Source organism: Panicum hallii, chromosome 1 (assembly GCF_002211085.1).
Source record: "Panicum hallii strain FIL2 chromosome 1, PHallii_v3.1, whole genome shotgun sequence".
In the NCBI taxonomy this organism is placed as follows: Eukaryota; Viridiplantae; Streptophyta; class Magnoliopsida; order Poales; family Poaceae; genus Panicum; species Panicum hallii.
The window spans coordinates 31,820,302-31,840,274 of NC_038042.1; positions in this window are offsets into that span (position 1 = coordinate 31,820,302).

Genomic DNA, 19,973 nt, shown 5'->3' on the forward strand with positions numbered 1-19,973 from the left:
CAAACCCTCACCGCCGGTAGAACATGTCGAACCGATGCACCGGCCACCGTCGTGGGCTGTCCAAGACCTATTTGTGATTTCTATTTCTGTTCTAAGGGCCCAGGTGCAAGAACCCGAGGACCTCTCTGCAAGACTCCAAATTAGTGTTAGCTGTCAACTTGTAAAATTCATAGGAATGTGTAGAAAAATCCAAAAATTACCAAACCAGTTTTTTTGGAATCTAGAGATATAAACCTACAACTTTTGTTAATAAAGTTTGGTTTGAAACTAAATGCATTTTGATCTATTTTAAACTCAAAGTAAAAGAGTATCTTATGCATAACTTGTGCATATAAACTTATTTTCTTGTAATTTTTAGTATGTAGCTTCTTTAAGTCATGAGTAAGCTTATGTAAAAATTTCAAGCTTAGTATTGCTCTGTAGTTTAAGTTATTTTGAACCTTTGCAAATCAAATTAAAAATGGTTTGAATTTAATTAATCATGTTCCTGAGGTTTATTTAGATCTTTTTACCATAACCTAATATGATTATAATTGGTTCATAATTTAAATTTTCAAGAATTTAAAGTTCTGTTTACTCGGGATTTGACTTTAAACTTGAAGTTTGAATTCAAATTCAAATATTTTAGTTCCTGTTTCCAGAAAATTATGAAAAATTCACCATAAGCTTATTTAATGAAAATAAACCTATCCACAAAAATTCAAGGTCAGAATCTTTATGGTTTTCAAAATAAAAATCAAACTGGTCGAATTACTTCAAAGTAATTCCATTAAAATAACATGACCTAAGTATAGATGGTAGTTTGGAACCCCACCCCCTTGTTACATGAGTTTATGTGCATTAATTTATTGGATTGCAACTTTATCGTGAAATAAAATCTTTAACTCAAACACCATCTCACTTAAATCATTGCATACCATGTAGAATCGACGACACTCGACGATGGAGACTACGAGCTAGTCCTAGAACAAGACCAAGGGTTTTTTGAAGACCCGACAAACGTCGCCGAGATCTAACTGAAGCTCCGAACCAGAGTTCGGAAATCTCTGACACTCCTGCCCCCAACCCCACTTAAGAAGGCAAGCCCCGATGCATACCCCAGTATTTCACTTTATTACAATTTTACGTATATACTATATATCTTGCATTACGTCTAGGAGTTGAAATGAAACCCTAGATGCATAAATCCTAGGAATCCAATGTATTGTACCCGAGTCCTTATCGCATAGATGCTCTGCTAATAGGACCGGCAGAAGTCGAGTGATTTCTTGTCACTCGCGCGATATAGGATTTGAATGCTTACTATTCTGCAATCACTATAAGGATGATGCACGGGGTCATGTGCAGTGTCATGACTCGGAAGGTTACCCCGTCTGTGTTGATAAAAGTTGTTAAGGTCGTAGTGTGTGATAGTGGTGGCTAAGCGTTTGAAAGTACTAGCCACATGCCGCGAAATATGGTAAAGCAGTAAGCCTAGTACCTGAATGGCCCGGCAAATGGACATGTCTCCACCACTCGATTATTTTAATTTCTATTGTATACATGCACCAACGTGTGGGAGTACGTTCTGCATAGCAGACAGGAGTATAATCATGTAGTCGCACTACAGACGTATATCCTGCACAATTGGTGTGCGTACGGTCCTGCAGTCGCTTGTGGTGACCCTGATCCATAACCCGGAATATGAGGGAAATGGTTGCTTCGGAACGATCTTTGGATGTTTCAAGCCTGTGAGTTAGGTTTACCTTGCAAGGGTAAAATTCGATTCAGAATCGTCCGTTTTCTCACGGAGATTGAGACTGCTTATTCCTTCTGCCACGTAGAGTAAGAACTGTAACTATTGTTGAGATAATCCTGATGAATGCTAATCTCTACATTGCTTGTCTAGTATAGGTGCTTACCTAGAATGGATAATCAAATTAGAATTTGAAAGCTAAAATTTGAAAGTAGATCATACTCTTTGTTGCTTTTCAGCTAAAACAAAATTCAGAACCATTTCAAGCCTTCATGAGTCTAATTAAGGGCTAAGTATACCCAATCCCGGGTAAGCCTTGCTGAGTATTAGTATACTCAGTCTTGCTAGTCTATCTTTCAGGTATGACCTTCGAGAACCCCATGGATAGTTCTGCATGGCCAACTTCTGTTCCATTTGGTTGGTCCGTGGAGTGGGATCCGTCCCCGGCTGGCAGTGACCCTCCTGAGTGACACCAAGCTTTAGGCTGAGTATGGTGTCAAACTTCGTGACGTGCGTAGTTGCGTGTTTATTTTCTTTCCGCTGTGAACCTGGACAAGCTGTTACTTGTCATTTTAAATACTGTTTGTATAAGTTTACATTAAATTTGAAAAAGGTTTGTAATAATATTTGCGTTTCTATAAATTAAAAGTTGATGAGCTGTACTATGATTGTAAACTCGCCTTCGTGCGAGGTAAACCTGCTTCGATCCTGTTGAACTGTGGTTGTATCGGGCGGAGACCCGACAGACCAATGGGTTGTTCCGTTTGAAGTGCGTTGAGTTATTATCGGCTGTATAGCGATGAGTAGCGCACTTGAGCCGGAATAATTCAAGCGGTTCTGCCACAGATCGCCATACCCTGCGCCGAACCATATACTGCCAATATAACCAACCTAAGTTGATATATTGGCAGCATCTCAAGTAGGCCACTGCTTGAGAAACAATGTTCGGTTCGCATCACCGACGGGAAGGCTAACTCCCTAGTTAGCTGAGGATCCTTACCTTCTTACCTTGCCATTGAAGGTGTCATTACAGAAAGTAAGGTTGGATTATACACAAATTTAAGTTTTGATAGAAAGTAGTGCTGCATGTTAGACCTATCTATACATATATATATATACCAATAGCCACCTGATCATTCCCATATAAGTCCCTAGGGCTTTACGATCTAAGCACAGCCTTAACGAATCCAACGCACGTTGTAAATTAATTTGTTGGGCCAATTTTATCCTGAAAACACTTTTTAAGAGCTACTGCAGTTGTAAGAGTAAACCTACAGCTCTGATACCAGCTGTGGCAGAACCGTCTGAATTATTTCGGCTCAAGTGCGCTAGCCATCGCTATACAGCCGATAATAACTCAACGCACTTCAAACGGAACAACCCATTGGTCTATCGGGTCTCCGCCCGATACAACCACGGTTCAACAGGATCGAAGTAGGTTTACCTCACACGAAGGCGAGTTTACAATCACAGCACAGCTCCTTAACTTTTAATTCATAGATACGCAAACGTTATTACAAACCTTTTTCAAACTGAATGTAAACTTATACAAACTGTGTTTAACACAACAAGCTACACAGCTTGTCCAAGTTTACAGCGGAAGGAAAATAAACACGCGACTATGCACGTTGCGAGGGTTGACACCGCTCTCAGCCCAAAGCTTGGTGTCACTCAAGAGGGTCACTGCCAGCCGGGGACGGATCCCACTCCACGGTCCAGCCATACGGAACAAAAGTTGGCCATGCAGAACTATCCGTGGGGTTCTCGAAGGTCATACCTGAAAGATCGACTAGCAAGTCTGAGTATACTAATACTCAGCAAGACTTACCCGCTTCATGGTATACTTAGCCAGGTAACTAGACTCATGAAGGCATTGAAAAGGTTCTGGGTTTAATTTCAGCTGAAAAGCAACAAAGTGTATGATCCACTTTCAAATTTTAGCTTTCAAATTCTACTTGATTAGCCAATCTAGGTAAGCACCTACACTAGGCAAGCAAGGTAGAGATTATCATTCATCAAGATTATTCCATCAATAGTTACAGTTCTTACTCTATGTGGCAGAAGGAATAAACAGTCTCAATTTTCACGAGAAACGGACGATTCTGAATCGAGTTTCCAAACCTTGCAAGGCAAACCTAACTCACATGCTTGGAACACCAAAAGGTCGTTCCGAAGCAACCGTTTGCCTATCATTCCGGGTTGTGGAACAGGGCCACCAAAAGCGACTGTAGGACCGTATGCACACCAATTGTGCAGGACATACGTCTGTAGCACGACTACATGACCGTACTCCTGTCCGCTGTGCGGAACGTACTCCCGCACGTCGGTGCGTGAGAAAAAACAAATTACGAGTAGTGGGAGGTATGTCCACTTGCCGGGCCGATTGGTTACTAGGCTTGCCGCTTTACCATATTTCGTGGCATGTGGCTAGTACTTTCAAACGCTTTGCCACCACTACCACACACTCCGACCTTAACAACTTTTATCAAAATAGACAGGGTAAACCTCCAGGTCATGATACTGCACATGACCCTGTCCATTATCCTTATAGTGATTGCAGAATAGTAAACATGCAACTCCTATATCGCGCGAGTGACAGGAAATCACTCGACTTTTACCGGTCCTATTTAGCAGAGCGTCTATGCGAGAAGGACTTGGGTACATTACATTGGATTCCTAGGATTTATGCAACCAGGGTTTCATTTCAACTCCTAGATGTAATGCAAGATACATAATATATAAGTAAAATGGTAGTAAATTGAAATACTGGGGTATGCATCGGGGCTTGCCTTCTTGAGTGGGGTTGAGGGCAGGAGTGTCAGAGACTTCTAAACCTTGGTTCGGGGCTTCAGTTAGAGTCTCGGCGACGTTTATTGGGTCTTCAAAAAACCCTTGTTCTTGTTCCAGGACTAGCTCGTAGTCTCCGTCGTTGAGCGTCGTCGATTCTACATGGTATGCAAGGATTTAAGTGAGATGGTGCTTGAGTTAAGGTTTTTATTTCATGATAAAGTTGCAATCCAATAAATTAGTGCACATAATCCCATGTAACAAAGGGGTGGGGTTCCAACTACTGTTTGTACTTAGGTTGTGTCATTTTAATGGAATTATTTGTAAGTAATTCAACCAGTTTGATTTTTATTTTGAAAACCATAAAGATTTTGACCCTGAATTTTTGTGAATAAGTTTATTTTCAATAAATAAGCTTATGGTGAATTTTTCATAATTTTCGGGGAACAGAAACTAAAACATTTGAATTCGAATTCAAACTTCAAGTTTAAATTCAAACCCTGAGTAAATAGAACTATAAAGTCTTGAAAATTTAATTATGAACTAATTATCAACATATTAAATTATGATAAAGAGATTTAATCATAGAAGCTTTAGGAATAAGCTTAATTAAATTTAAACTACTTCAAATTTGATTTGCAAAAGTTTAAAAGAATTTAAACTACAAAACAATATTAAGCTTGAAACTTTTACACAAGCTCATACATGACCTAAAGATGCTGCATACCAAAAATCATAAAAAATAAGTTAAAATGCAATAGTTATGCATAAAATACCCCTTTTACTTAGGTTTATAATAGATTCAAAAGTATTTAGTTTCAAACCAAACTTCATTAATAAAAGTTGTAGAGCTTGAATCCTAGTTTTCAATAAAACTGGTTTGACAATTTTTGAATTTTTCTACACATTCCTATTTAGGGGTGCTACTTTCTCACAAATAGACCCCTGGAAACTTTTAAAACCTTGCAATCGAGTCCCTGGCCGGCTACACAGGAGGTCCGACCGATGGCCGACCAAATTCTAGCGAGATGGCTTGCCGGCGGCGAGGGGCACGTGGGGGAAAATGACCAGTGACTCACGACGGTTACGGGGGTGGTCGGGGCTGAGACGGGGAGGAGCTGTAGCAGCGTAATGGCGGCGAACAGGGGCGGGCGGCGGAGCTTCGAGAGGGGTCGCTGGCGTTTTGGTGGCTCGGGTGCCGGAGGGCGGCGGGGAAGTAGTTGAGAAGCTTCTACGTGATGATGTAGTGCTGATGGGGTGCTCGGCCGGGGCTAGGAGGTGGTGGATCAGCGGGTCGATGGTGAAGCCGAACGGCAGCGGAGCAAGGAGCTCGTCGGCGCTGCGGGGAACAACAATCGGGTGCAAGAAAATGAAATTGGGCAGGTCGATGAGCTGAGGGGAGTCACGGTGGTGCTCTAGGAGCACTGGATCGGAGTCCGGGGGTGGCGTGGGTGGCTGACGACGGTGGCTAGGAGGCGCGGCGGAGGTCCGGTGGGGGTGGTGGTCGGAGCAAGAAAGAACAAGCGAAATGTGTGTGTGCAAACGCAAGAGCGGTTGTGTTAGGAACTCCATGATGCGCTCAAAGTCCAGAAGAATATGGGATTGTACGGGAGCAGGAGCTGGCACGCCGGCAGCGCGCGTGGTGGCACGGTGAAGCTAGGGTAGCGGCAGGGTTGGCGTGGCGCACGCGGAGGACGGCAGCTGGGGAAAAACTACGGCGGCGGCCGGCCGGAGAGCGGCACGTGGAATCTGCATGGAGCAGGAGGTGGCGTTGATCGGGTCGCAGCGACGGCGAGCAGCGGTGAAGCGCGGCTCGGGCAGGCAACAGGTGCGACATGGAGAGGGCAGGGGCAGCAAGCGCGGGGTCGGGGAAGGCGGCGGCGAGGCAGGGAAGGGCACGTGGCCCGTTGCAGAGCGGCGCTGGGACGGTGGAGGTGGCGCACATGGCCGGCCAGAGCGGCGGCTATGCGCGGCAGAGAAACAGAGGAGGAGGGAGGGAGGTAGACGAAGGAGGACCCGGGTGAAATTTTCAGAAAGGATAGGGACCCCACTGTAATGCTCAAGTAACTTTCAAACCAAAGCTCAAATGAAGATGGGCCCAAAAGCAAAAAGGTAGGGTTTTTCAAAATGTACAAGTTTTCTTTAAGGTTCATTCACAGAAGAGCTAAGAATTTTGAGTTAATATAAAACTTAGCAAAGTTTCTAAACTTTATACAAATTCTATTTAAAAACTACACTACATATACATCCTTATGTGTAGTTTCACCTATATTTGTGATTTAAACACAAGTTTTTGACTTTTGCCAAAACAACCTTTAGGTATTTGAATTCCACTTCCCATTCTCATCTATTTAACACTAAGGACCTTTATTAAATTATAATTATATAAAACCAACCCTTTTTCTTAGCATTTAAATTTTTAGACATACTTTCACCACATTTTGCACACAACATCATTCTAAAATTTAGAGTGTGACAATACTAATTACCTGAGTATCACAGTCTGCTGCACCATCTTCCAGCAGATCCACCACTTCAACCAGCTGTCGGGCGGCCACCCTTAGGTCCTCCAGATCTTTCTGGCGCTGTTCCTTCTCTTCGCCCAGCGTCTTGATCTGCTGAAGGCAATCAACGAGCTGCTTCTCAGTATTGGCGATCACCTTCTGTAGCTTCTCAACGTCATCTATACGACGATACAGCATATTCTTCACGTCAGTAAGTAACTCTTCTTTATAAGCTAAGAGTTTCTTAAGCTCTACGGTGAAGACAGTGTTTCAGAACACAAGACCAACTGCTAGAGAAAGTACTCGAGTGAGGAAAGGACTTGCCTTGATGCGCTTTTTTCTGCTCCTTGAGCTGTTCTTGGAGCTCAGAGTTGGACTTCTCAAGATTACGGATGTTGTTCTTGAGCAGCCATGTTTCTCGTGTCCGCTTCTGCTTCAGCTTGTCGAGCTCTTTACGAAAATCGATATTCTTTCGGATTTCTTCCTCGATGCGTCGATCCTTCGCTTGGAGCTCCCGGAGGCCACTCTCGACTGCCTTCAGCTTCTCAGATTTTTCTTGAGAGCGCCTGGCCACATCCTGTATAAGGGGGAAGACTGAGAAGACAAAACAACTCAACAAAGCATAATGGCAGAAGAGCAGTCATGCCTTACCAGGGTAAACCTGTACATCTCCTTGGAGATCTTCTGGAAATACCTTATATTATCGATCGAGAGGAGAGGATCATCCAACAGATCGTTGGTGACAATGTTCTCGAGTCCTCTCCCAAGCATCAACAGAGTTCTAGAGTTGCCAGAAGTACCCGCAGCCTCTTCAGTTGATGGCTGCGAGGCACCTACAAGTCGAAAAGCGTTCAATAAATGAAGCCTACGATCTAAGCAGTTAGCCGCAGGGGGGCAGACACTTACCTTTTCCTTCTGTAGGAGCAGCATCGGTGGCCTTGACTTGCTCACCACCAGCAGCACTGGATTCGATTTGCTGGGGCTCGGGAGGTGGTAGGTCGGGCAGAGTCGCGTCCTCATTCCCAGGCAGCAGCAGTTGTGCGCTTTCTGCTTCAGGTTGTCTGACTAGCGGCTCGGGGGCTGGAGTAGCCTAGATAGGCTGTGGCTCATCCAACCCCAAAGCAGACGAAGTCCTAACAAAGCAGAATCAGATATATCATCAAACAAGTCGAAAGAGCAGAAGATACATTATGAACAAAGAGCTGCACTCGCAGAGAGGATTTCTTCATGGCAGGCTTCTTAAGCCTCAGTACTCGTGGTTTTACAACCACGGTACTCATTACCGGTGGTGGGGTCACACCAGCCGAGGGCGCGAGATGCCCCGGCGAGGTACTCACCACGGCAATGGTCACGACCCTGCAGAAGTAGTTGACGGGTCCGTCCCAGCAGTTTCTGCAGAACCACCTGCTGGAACATCATCCCCAGCAAATGCGGTCCTGACCACCTTTCGGCGCTTGGGGTCGGGAGGAGAAGAAGAAGGACTACAACACAGACAAAGTAAGCATCCAACAACCACAAGACTTGACAATTCCACAAGACAGCGGTCCCATACCTGGTGGATTCGACTACATTCGCTTTGCGCTTGCGTACCACCTGACGACCCTGAGCTACCTTCTACGCTAGGGGGATCTTGCTCTCGGTTGTCTCACTGCTGGGCAGATCATCAGACGATTGAGCCCTTTTCGCTTCAGCTGCGGCGCTGGAGAGAAGGTGTTACGATCGGAGGATGTCAGATTGTGGCAGATAACTCTGATACAACGCCGTGTGTCCCTGCAGAGGATTCTTAGTTAGCGGAAGTTCCAGAACAACAGAAAGTATTCCAAGGAGTCGAAAGCTTACCGGCTCTAGAGGATTTTGTGCGGAGAACAGCTCCGGGATGTAGGGAATCGTGTTCACATCCAGCAGCACCCGCTTGACCTGGATGAGCGTGGCATCGTCGGTCAATTCCTCTATGCACATCCGAGATGGTCTTCAGCACCCATGTACTCGAAGCCTAACGTATGGCGTTACTGGATGGGTTGGATTTGGCGTTTGAAAAATGACAACATTACAGACGTGCCGGTCACCCCCATTTCCTTATGGGCTGCTATGAGAGCTAGCAGCTCATCGACTTGGTCCATGTCCCCCTTGGAGGGCTCGGTGTTCTACTCTGGCCGCAGGACAGGGGGCTTACCCGATCTTTCAGGGAGTTGGGGGGCATGGTTTCTGATGTAGAACCAATGGTTTTTCCATCCAGGGATGTTGAAGGGGAATTTGTAGGAAAGATATTTTTCACCGGCATGTTGCCTAAGCTGAATGCCGGCGCCTCCTACAATGGATGGATTTTTGGAGGTAGGTTGCGGTTTTACACAGAAGAGATAGCGGAAAAGATCCCAATGGGGTTCAATTCCAAGGAAAGCTTCACAAAAGTGGATGAAAATAGCAATGTGGTAGATCAAGTTCGGGTTGAGATGATGGAGCTCAAGCCCGTAGAAATAAAGAAGGCCACAGAAGAAGGAACAGATGGGAAGGGCCAAACCCCATTCAGCGAAATGGTAGCATGAGACGATTTCGTCTACATTCTCCATGGGAAGAGATTGGAGAAAAGAAGGGCGCCAGTTGACGAGATCTTTCCCCTGAAGCAAACCCTCAGAAACAAGATTCAGGAGGTCATTATTGGAGCACTTACTGTAAGTCCACTCCCCGGAAGGCGGCTGCGATTCCTTCCCCTTCCCATCCTTCTTGCTGGATCTCTTGGGCGCTATTTCAGATCTGTTTGTCACGAGCAGCTTTACTTGCACGTGCTCGGGGGCTGCAGAGAAGTGGTGGAGAGATTCAGCTAGCTTGGGGCTTGTCAAAGGAGGTGAAGGTGGAGCACGGATCAAATTGGGGACTCGGAAATTTCTCGGCGGATTGAAGATTGGAAGCATGGGTTTTACCCTAAGTTACCGCGGGGTTAAATAACCAGCGGCCGGATATAGGTTTACTGTTCCGAAGTTGAAGAGTCGTCATAGGGAATATTCGGAAGATGAGGGGTTATTTGGTGGATTTTTAGATAAATTATTTGATTAACCATTTTTCAGGGTTAATTGTCCGGGTTTTTCGAATTCCAAATCTAACTTCTATCATTTGTACCAACACGCCAATTATTTCCCAAGGGAACATTTTTTCACTGCATGCCACGACCATTGGATCCTTTTTTCCAAGCCTGAGAGATTTGGATTCAAGGCTCGGGGGCTGCGGGATACATGGCATCGACTACTTATTTTTTGAATATATTCAAAGAGTAAGCAAGGAAGATACAAGACAAATGTGACCCTCAGTCTAATTCTTCGATTCAACCTAAGGCTCGGGGGCTACTCCATATGGAGTGCGATTTTCCATTGCACCCCATACCAAAGAAGTAATTCGGAGCATGAGCACCTCATAGCTTCGATGCAGCCAAGGAAGTACTCGAAGAAGAACTTCAAGATGGAGCTTCAAAAGAAGCTAAAGACTATTCGGAAGTACTCGAGGAGCCTGCAGTACTCAGCTACGAAGAGCTCGAGGGCTTGTCAGACCCGGGACTATGGGACTGTGTACATAACATAGTTCATACAAGAATAGGGGATAGGACATGTCCTATACCTTATTTGTGTTGTACTGTACTCGCATGCAAAGTAGAACTAGTTGATACAGAAGGAAGCTACCCAAGTTGTACTCGAGTGATATTCCTAAGCTAGTGTCGGACTAGGATTCATGTAACCCTATCCTCCCGGATATATAAAGGCAGGCAGGGACCCCCTCAAAACACATCAACACCTAAGGCAATACAAACCACCAAACAGGACGTAGGGTATTATGCACATCGTGGCCTGAACCTGTCTAAACCTCATATTGCTTGCACCTTCGAGTTCCTGATCTCAGCGAAACCCTACCTAAAACTCACCACCTCAGGTATACCCCTCGGTGGGCAGGCGGTAAAACACCGACAATGGTTGAAGGACCTGGATCTACCACATGGAGACCGTGGAAGAACAAATGATCAAAAGATTAGCAGCTGGCCCATCTAGCCAGGTCATGTAATGGCAAGAGTATGATATTAATGGATATCTATTTTATACAGCCGCAAAGGACAAGAAGATTGTGTCTTAGAACAGTGGTGTTCGTATTGAGGCCTTAGATTAGAGAACATGGAAAAGTACGACATACTATGGTGTCATAGATGATATATGGGAAGTGCACTATGGTTCCAATATACAAGTCCCAGTCTTTCGGTCTCGTTGGGTCAAACAGCGAAGAGGTGTTGAGGTGGACGGCTATGGGCTCATGATTGTTGACCTCAACAATGTCGGTTACAAAGATGATCCATAGGTACTTGCTTCACAGGTCACACAGATACTGTACGTAGCTGATCTCGCAAAGAAGACAAAGCATGTTGTCATCCTTGGAAAACAAGATATCATAGGAGTTGATGGTATCGACGATGTGAAAGAATATAATCAATATGATGAAACAAACCTCTTCACGGACCTTCTACAGAAGATGAGAATCATAGAAGCAAGCATAAGAAAAGAGGACAAGCCATGGGCACGCAAGGACGGAGAATCGAGAATTGTTAGCGCTTAAATATATAGCTAGTAAATTATTTTTGGAATCGTGTAATCTCGCTAATTTCTCGTGCATCAATGTATTCTGAATGAATTATGTGTATGATACTTATTAATGACACTTGGACTCAATTTTTATGTTCTAGCCTCGTTACTTACTGATGAATTTCTTAGATCCATATAGGAGACAAAAGTATATTTGATTTTTTTTATTTAGGTTTACATTTTTTAAGTTAGTACATATGACATTAAGAAAAACTATAGGTATGTTTTGTTTCACTTATGGAATTATAACTTAGGTATAACAGACTCACACACACACTAGCACATGCACACTAAAAAAAATATGCATATATATTGAAACATGCTATATGGTATATATTCACAATTTACAAGTCACAATAGTCTTTGAGTACAAATTTCAAAATTTTTTGATATGTTATGGTATATTCTATGATTTAAACCAAATTTCATATCTATTTTGTTACAAATATTATGGTTAAATTTCACAGTAGTCTTAGAGTATAAATTTTGCAGGTATATTTTGTTTTAGTTATGGTTTAGTTTTGTTTATGCTTCTTGTAGTTGTATTTAATGACACACTCACACATTAACACAAACTCTAACACACACACACACTAGCACACGCACACTCTAAAATAAATTAAAACAAAAAATTATTATATATTGAAATATGCTTTTTATATTTTTTCTAGTTCTATAAGTCACAATAGCCTTAAGTACAAATTGCACATTTTTTGATGTATTTTGCTATATTTTTTTATTTTAATAAAATTCAGAATCTAAAAAGAAATAATTTTCAGGGGCAGGTGGGGGCCTCACCTCCCCTGCAAATCTATTTTCACGGGCAGGTGGGGGTGTCACCCGCCCCTGAAACTGGATTTGTAGGGGTAGGTGAGGCCCGCACCCACCCCTAAAAATAACTTTTAATTTCATTCTATAAATTCATTTAATTCAAAGAAATAGAGAAACACATCAAAAAAGTTAAATTTGTATGCTAAGCCTATTGTGACCTATAGAACTGGAAAAAAATTTGGCAAGCATATTTCAGCATATAAAATTATTAAGAGTGTGGAAATCACAAAGTGTGCCTTGAGTTGTATGAGATTTGGGATAGCCATACATTGTGGTTTCCACATTCTTAACCATTATATACGCTGAAATATGGTTGTTATATTTTTTCTAGTTCTATAGATCACAATATCCTTACGGTAGAAATTTCACTCTTTTATGTCTTGCTATTTTTTAAATTAAATTTATTTATAGAATAAATATGAAAATTATTTTCAGTAGCGGGTGGGGGTGCCACCCGCCCCTGGAAATCATTTGCCCCTACAAATCGATTTGTAGGACGGCCTACAAATCATCATGCACCCCTACAAATTATTTCCAAGGGCGGGTGGTGTCGGTGTTTAACCGGCTGCCCACCGAGGGATATGCCCAAGGTGGTAAGTTTTGGGTGAGGAGACGCCGAGATCAGGAACTCGAAGGTGCAAGGAACACAAGACTTAGACAGGTTCGGGCCGCACGGAGCGTAACACCCTACGTCCTGTATGGTTTGTATTGCCTTTGATGTAGAATGACCTAATGATCTTCTATTTTGAGGGGGTCCCTGACCTCCCTTATATATCCGAGAGGTCAGAGTTACAAAGATGCTAACCAACCCCCTCCGAGGGATCACACCAGAACTGATCTCGAGTAGATCCTCTCCGCGTTGGTTAGCTCTATCTCCTATTTAAACGGGATAAACAAGAGATAAACAAAATGAATAAGAGATAAGACGGGCTTAATCTCTTAAACTTCGTAACATGCCCAGCCCGGTGGCCCCGGGTCTGACAGGTGGGGGTGTCAGCCGCCCTTGGAAATGCCCTCTCTATATATGGAACCGGTGACGGGGACTTAGCAAAAATTTTGATTGGAAGCGAAGGACGCTGGGAGGCTGCCAAAATTTCGCCTCGAGCTCTCTCCCTGCCACCACTCCTCCTCGTGTCGCCGGCCCCTCGTCGCGGCGGCCCTGCTCGCCCTGCATTGTTGCCTCCTCGCGCCACTCTCCTTCCCCTCCCCTCCTCGCCGTCGCCTTCCCGCGCTGCGCCAGCCTCCCCCCGCACCGCCACGCCTCCTCTTGCACCTCCGGCCTCCTCCCCGCGCCAGCTTCCCCGCGCCGGTGCCGGATCTGCCCACCCCGGCCTCATCCCGCGCCGCGCCGGCCTCCTACAGCGCCGCCGGGCCTCCTCCTCATGCCTGCGCTAGCCTCCTCCCCACGCCGGTTCCTCCTGTGCCGACCTATCTCCTCACCGCGCCAGCGACCCTTCCTCCCTCCCCAATATTGAAAATGTGAATTAGTGAGTGCGCTACTGCATGTACATTTTAATTAGTGAATTAGTAAAATTTAATGTGAAAAATAGTGAAAAGTGAGTTAGTGAATTAGTCAAATTTGAATGTGAAATTTCATTGTGAATTTGAATAGTGAATATAAAATTTTCATTGTGAATTTGAATGTGAATGCAAAGATGTAATCTGAATATAGCTACGGAATGTGAAAAATAGATGTACCATTTGAATAGTTAGTGAATTCGTGAAATGTTAGTGAAAAATAGTGAAAAGTTAGTGAATTAATGAAATTTCATGTACATGTGCTCTCAATATGAATGCAAATGGAATAGGATTGTATTTTTTTTCAAAATGTAGTTATTTGTTTTTATCCATTGTAACATAGAAATGTTAATATAAGTGCAAATATGTGTTATTAAGTGGATTTGTAAAATGTGATTCAGTAATTAGTTTGTATTTATGATTCACTAAACATTCCATTGTTAAGTAATTAATTAGTGACTTAGTGAATTAGTGAAGAGTTACTGAATATGTGAATTAGAGAATGAATTTTTTCAGTAAATGAATATTATTCATGTATACGAGGACTAGTGAATGAATTTTTGAGTTAGTGAATTTGAGTTAGTAAAATTTATTTTTCTATTTTCAAATTATGAGTTAGTGAATGTGTTATTTTTTATATCTGAAAAGTGAATGTGAATTCATTTGATTAGTGAGTGTAATACTAGTCCTCGATTTGATTATAGGAAGGAGTTTGCGATGTCACCATTTTTTCTCTCTCTATTTCGCAAGAGATAAATACATAGACACATACATAGAGAGACACATAGAGAGAGTGATAACGTTGACATTGCAGACTTCTTTTTATCAGAAAGTATGAGGTCTGTCTATTAACTTTCATATTCAAGTGAACTCATAAATATTTAGTTTCATATATTAATCTTGTTGTTATGTTTCTATTCAAAAGTGTATTCAAATATGTTTCTATTCAAATATGATTCTGTTGAAATTTTGGATTCAAATATATTTCTGTTGAAATATGTAGAACACATAAATTGATAATCCATCGTCAACATCCACACAAAGGGAGAATGCAGCACCGCAAATCAGCGAAGTTGGGCAAATTGCATCCCATATGGCGTGGGACGATGAGGCCGACATCGGTGTCCAATCCAGGGATGTTGATGCCAACGACGGTATCCAACTTGGGGACGACGAAGGCCCTGGGATTGGACACGGGGCTTGGGTAGGTCGAGAGTGGCACAATCCGATAGATCCACACCCTTTTCCTCCAAGAGAAAGATGTTCAAGGTCAGAGTTTGATCCGGATTATGAACTAAATCCACGTCAAGTAATGAGTAGCGATTAATTACAACCTAGCATTTACTATAAATTTTCATATACACCGCATAATGACTTGCTAAATTGCATGATCCATGTAGGCGGCTAGGATAGAAAGGAGTAAATGCCCACGCCTAAGCCCTACAGAGGAAGAACTTGAAGGCAACGAAAGCTCAGGTCCGGAACCTAAAACCACAACTTATGGTAGCCAAACAAAAGGAAATTGGGTCAGCGAGGAAGAAACCAATACCCCGAAGGCTAATGGACGATCAATGCAATTAACGCAGCAGGCGAGCCCATAGAGCTTCCTGAGGTGCGTGCTAAGTTTCAGAATGCCATTGGTTCTATAATTAGAACAAAGATGGTCCTAGATCCAGCGATCACCGATTGGACAAAGGTTCCTGAAGGGAGGAAAGAAATGATGTGGCAACTGTTGAGCCAAACTTTTATTTTGCCTAGGGCAATCGCACGAGCACAATGGGAGGAGTTTGTTCAGCAAAAGACCTCTAAGGAAGATCTAGCTCTAAGCTAGAGGAATAGAGAACTTGCACTGAGCAACATACATAAAGTCCATCTTGGGCTAGTGGATACCAAAGGCAGGTCAAGAAGTGGCGGCTTGAAAGAGAGGCGGCAATAGCCGCCAGGCTACCCGACCCTTTTGAAGGCCTTGACGAACGTGGCTGGATGTGGCTTCAAGCAAGGAAGCCTAAGATAGTGGATGGCAAGCCTAAGTTTGACCAACCCGAGACCGAAGTGGTGGCACAAAAAATGTACAAACTTACAAAGCTTTAGAAGCAAGGAAAGTTCAAAGCGAAGAGGAACAAGGATGTGCCCAGTACAGCCATTGGGTCCAAAGAGCATGAAGGCCGTGTCAAAGGCATATCCTGCGTTGGGTATTTTAACGTTCATGAATAAATCCGTAAGCGCACAGATACCATTGTAGCTTTCACCCAGGAGTATTCCAGGGTATCGCATCCATAGAGGAACGTAAGTATACTATCTAAGATTTAAGTTCGTCCAAGGACACCACTCTCTGGAGAAGGTAAGGGGTAGAGAGGATTTCTAAGGCTAAAGTCTAAGATAAGATCAAACTATCCAAACACCACTCTTTTTTTTATTGAGCAAGATGCAAGAACCAACACCATTCTCCAAATGAAGATAAGATTTATTTGGCATGAAAGGAACTTACTTGGGATCCTCACATACCTCCCCCACACTTGGAGTTCGCATTGCTAAGCAACACAACTCAAGTGTGTTGATTTCAAGCTTCCCTTCATAATGTTCCCTCACCAAGAATTACCATGGTGTTATAGTCGGTTCAGCCCTCATGTTCTTAGGCATCACCTGTCCTTCTTTCGCTTTTTTAATCTCCACTTGATATGGTTAGTGCCCAAAAATACGCGAAGGAGAGTTTTATCCTAGAGACATGATCTTACTTTTATTTGGAAAAGGGGAAAATAAATAATCATCTGGGCTATCTCCTGGCAGTGCTTTATTTATGGTCACAAGCTTGACCATGGGAACATCCTCTTGCAACTACCATTGGTGATGTGTTCCCTTCTCACCACCAATTGTTGATGTATTATTGAAGCTTTAGCTACAAGGTTAGTGCCACAGTGCATCCACAAAATTTGCAATGTTTATGATAAACAAATGCATCTACAACCAACTTCCTAAAGATTTTACAAGAGAGGGCCTTAAGGTGGTTGTAGTCCTCATGCTTGCTCAGGGCACTAAGTGTGCCCAACTCTGGAGATGCATTGAACAAGCATTGTTCTTGTGATATTTCAAGAATGAAACTCCCATGCTTATTTGTTGAATCCATTTCTTCAAACTTCAGAGTTGTGCCTCACAAAATTCCATGGCCCATGGGTTTTCCATCCCAAGAGATTCATCATGAGAAATCATGGCTGGATCTTGATCGTGGTTGAGAACAAAGTACTTTGGGCCAGCGGGAAGAGGCTCAAACTCAATCAAGGATGATGATGGTTGTTCGTCTTCACAAGGGTGAAGGATTTCTTTCGAGTTGTACACTTCGGGAGTGGCAAATTTTCCAACCTCAAAGAGAATAGGCTCGGATGATACGAACGGAGATACATGCATCATCATCTCAAGTAGGTTTTGCTTGGGAAGACGCTTTGCCATAGGATTTTCTAAACAAGAGGTAGAGGTGGTAGAAGCAATTTCCCTAAGCTTTTCATCTAGGCTCCCTCAAGATACATTTTTCCCAAGAAGTTTTTCTAGAGGGTAGCCTAGGAGGAGATCAAAATCGATGATATTATAGATGTGAAAATCTAAACACACCACAATTTTGTCTATGGTGATTGGCACATCCCTTGCGATCCCCCGACATTCAAAGAAGAGTCCCGAGGGACCTTTGAGGTATTTGTCGATCGGGTTGGAGATTTGTTACCCACAAGAGTTTCCACAAGGTATTCGGATATCATACAACCTTGGGTCTTGAAGGGCTTCTATAGCATTTCCCCTAATAGAACAAGGGATGGTTGTGGAAGTTGGGCTAATCCGAATTGCTTTGGAAATATGCTTTGCCTCCTTCAACCAATCCACTATGGTTGTATGGTGGAAATCTTCATCAAAGGTCTCATAAAGACACAATGATGCTGTAGGCTTCTCATGCCTGAGATGATTCGAGGTGTTTCTAATGTTTCCTTAAGGATCATCCTCAAATCGGGAAGAGAACACCGAAGGTTGAATTTCTTCTTCCTTTGGTGTTCGTGGTTTGGGAGAGTGCTCAACAGACGGATCTTGGGATGTGAAAGGTGAAAGCTCGGATTTGGCTGTTGAGAGACTATCATGCCTTGACTCGGATTCCTTTCGGCGGGGCTCGTTATGGTCGGTAAGGAAGGAAGAGTTTTCTAAGAGGTGATCTAGGATCTCTCTTCCTTCTATCAAAGTTTTATGCACAAACGAACCTCCAGTGGCGACATCAAGGTTTAGTGCAGATTTCATGTCTAAACCCGAGCAAAAGATGTCCAGTGATACATCATCGGGTGTAGACAAGTCTGGAGTAGATGCCAAAAGGCGTGAGAATCTAGCCCATGCTGCACCTGAGGACTCCTTCTCTAATTGCTCGAAGTTGAGGATGTCAATCGGTAGCGATTCTACGCGTTCTGTAAGGGAGAATGAGTAACAAAATTCAACTCGGAGTTCTCCCCAATCACCGCTCATACACCCCATCGTGCGGGTGTACCATTGCTCCACCCTCTCTATGAGAGAGAAGGAAACAACTTCCACTGCAAGATTTCCTATGTCATGCGTTGGATTACCAAGCACGAACACAGTTCCTCAAACTATTGCATATGATCAAAAGGATCTTCATTAATTGCACTAGAGAAGGGTCGATTTCGAACCATGGCTATAAAGCCGGGGTGGAGTTTATAGCTAGATGAGGAAGATGATGGTGGCTCATAGAACTCGCCCCTTGGGATAGAGAGCTGTTGAAAGGATGGCCGCTCCATGATAGCGGGGGTAGAGGTAGAATCAAAGAAAAGGAAAATGATACAAGGACAAACTGGGTCCGAAGATAATATAGCTACCGTTCCCCGGCAACGGCGCAAGAAAGCTTGTTGGGTATTTTAACGTTCACGAATAAATCTGCAAGCGCACAGATACCGTTTTATCTTTCACCTAGGAGTATTCCAAGGTAGCATATCCACAGAGGAATGGGAGTATACTATCTAAGGTTTAAGTTTATCCAAGGACACCACATTCCAGGTTTAAGTTCATCCAAGGACACCACATTCCAAAAGAGGTAAGGGGAAGAGAGGATTTCTAAGGCTAATGTCTAAGATGAGATTGAACTATCCTAATTGTTTACTTCGGATTACTGACTCCGCCTGGATAAGACCGAGATGCCTCAGTAATACGGCACTGTGATTTACCTGAACGGGAAGGGTTACGCTGAGTAAACAGGACTATCACCACCTATTACCTACCTCATCAAACCGTGGGATATACCACAACCAATAGGTAAAGTCTAGACTAGACACCATGTCTACACCGTCCTTTACTAACTCTAGAGGCTTACAAGAACATCCGTCTCTATCAGGAGTCTTACTCTAGAGCACCCACTAAACTAGTGAACTATTGATCCAGTAAACAACTAGGGAACTAGAACTATTACCTAACTAAGAGACTACAAGTTGTGATTGATAAGCATCCATCAAGGTACAAGCTGGAGGAGAGTGTTGGGGGCCGACCGGCACCTCCCTGACTTTCCCTCACTCTCTCCCTATTTTCTAAGCACTACCTAGGTAGCACTAAGGCTCTAAGGAGCCCTTGAGCTCAATTGTGAGAGTGAAAGTACAAGAGAGGAGAGTGAATGGTATTTTGTGCCTTGGATTCAAAGGTATGTTTTTCCTCCATTTCTACTCAAATTCCTGCATAGCACTATTTTCCAGGGGACATGTGGAATTCGTTAGATAATGGACCAATGCTAATGTTATCCCATTGATTTTTTATGTATTATGCAGGAATTGATGCTCTAAAACTGGTCCGTAACGAGAGTCAACATCCTCTAAGTTGACCATCAAGGATGGGTTCCAGCAGGACCAGGCTAGCTATAGGAGGCATGACTGCTACAAGGAAGAAATGAAAGAAGGGGCAGAGAAAGCACTAACAGCTAAGTTTAGGGAATACTTTCTAGCAACAATTGCGGAGCAGCAG